Source organism: Pteropus vampyrus, unplaced genomic scaffold (genome assembly GCF_000151845.1).
Source record: "Pteropus vampyrus isolate Shadow unplaced genomic scaffold, Pvam_2.0 Scaffold31, whole genome shotgun sequence".
In the NCBI taxonomy this organism is placed as follows: Eukaryota; Metazoa; Chordata; class Mammalia; order Chiroptera; family Pteropodidae; genus Pteropus; species Pteropus vampyrus.
Window position 1 is genome coordinate 10,752,422 of NW_011888812.1, and position 1,755 is coordinate 10,754,176.

The following is a 1,755-nucleotide window of genomic DNA, read 5'->3' on the forward strand; positions in this document are numbered from 1 at the left end:
CGGGGCCTACGGGGCGGGAGCGCATGCGTTTCGTAGGCATCTGCGCCCTCCTGTAGGAACGGCAGTTTCTCTTGCGCTTGCGCAGGCCGAAGCGCCCGGAAGGAGGAGAATGGGCGTGGCGATGGGGGGATGTGACCCTGACGGCTAAGGCAAGGTCAGGAGAATAGAAAGAATTGAAAGGATTCTTCGTTATGCTTCGTCATTGCCTCTGCACGTGAGCAATATAAAGTCCAAAGGGTATTTACCGTCAGAACCATAAACAATCTAATGGCTAACAAAAACCGGATAAATCTGATATAGAATAATGAATCCATCAGCCGGTCGCTATTGGTGCATTCATTCAATTCAGTCTCAGAAATGCCTTCTCTGATCTGTATCTAAATTTACCTCTCCCTCATTTCCTACCACATCGTCCTGTAGCACATATCATTGAAATTTATCTGTCTCCTCCAGTAGAATGTAAGCACCCTTGAGTTCAGAAAGCAGGACAGCCTTTTTTCATGGTATATACTGTGCCTGGCACATACTAGGTGCTCATGAATGAACAAACACTTCAGTGCCTATCAGGCTACAGTCTATGGAGGCGAAAAGAAAAAAAAGCACTGTCCTTATCCCTTCGCACCGAACACACGTGTTCTATATCAAACAACACTTAGTGAGACAGCATGGCACCGAGAATGAAGAACCTAGAAGACTTGCATTTGGATCTTGGCTTTCTTTTGTAACCAGGTGATTCAGAAGTCATTTTCTCTTGTTTTCAGTTTTTGTATATAAGTCTAAAAATAACACTAACACCTCTCAGGGTATTGAGCATTAAGTGAAATTGTGCACAGGGTAGATGTTTTTAAAACTGTATATAGAAATACAAAAGTTAGTTTTAATTAATAATGTCCTGTACTCAGCACAGTGTTAGGTAATATTGGGAGGCAGTTTACAGAGCATAGTCTTTGAAGTTCAATAAACTTGGTTCAAATTCCACCTCTACCAGTTAATAACAGTGTGACTTTAGTTAGGCAAAACACAGGACCTCTTTGAATTTTGGACAGATTAGTATGGCAATGTCTATTTCGTTCTTGTTGTGAGGATTGAGTTATGTAATATTCCTACCCAGTAGCATTTAGAGTTACAAGAAACTTACAAGTTATGTTTAACTAAATCCAGAAATCTTCAGACATCAATACAATCGATATCTAAACAACAATGTCTGATGTCTAACCAAAGAGACCATTTAGCAAGGGGACTCTATGCATGAATTTGTGCTTTGGTGTTGCCAACAAAATATTCACTATTTCTGCCCCACTGATGCCTGTGGGCACTGAGAGGTACAGAGCCTCTTGCAAGAGCGAGTGGTTGAGGCATGCAGGATGCTCCACCATATTATCCAATGGTTCAGGGCAGAAGCTGCCCATAAAGTTTGGGGTAAAATCTGCAGAGGAAAAGGAACTACAGTCAGTAGCATAGATAAGAGAAGTGCAAAAGGTATAGAGTTGTTATATACTGCTGCCTGGGCTGTGCACTGCTCTACTCCAAAGAATGTCATCGCAAAGCCTATGATATGAATGAATGGTGTTCCCTGATAGAGTTCAGTGCCGCGGTCCAGCCACGACAGGATTTAGGGGGCTCCGAAGGTGGGCAAGGCGTCGGCGCGGGAGACAGTCGACTACACAACTCAGAAGCGGTGTGACACTGTTCCGTTTTATTGTGATTTGAGTACAACTTTTATACTTTTTATTTTGGCATTTGATTATACTTTGT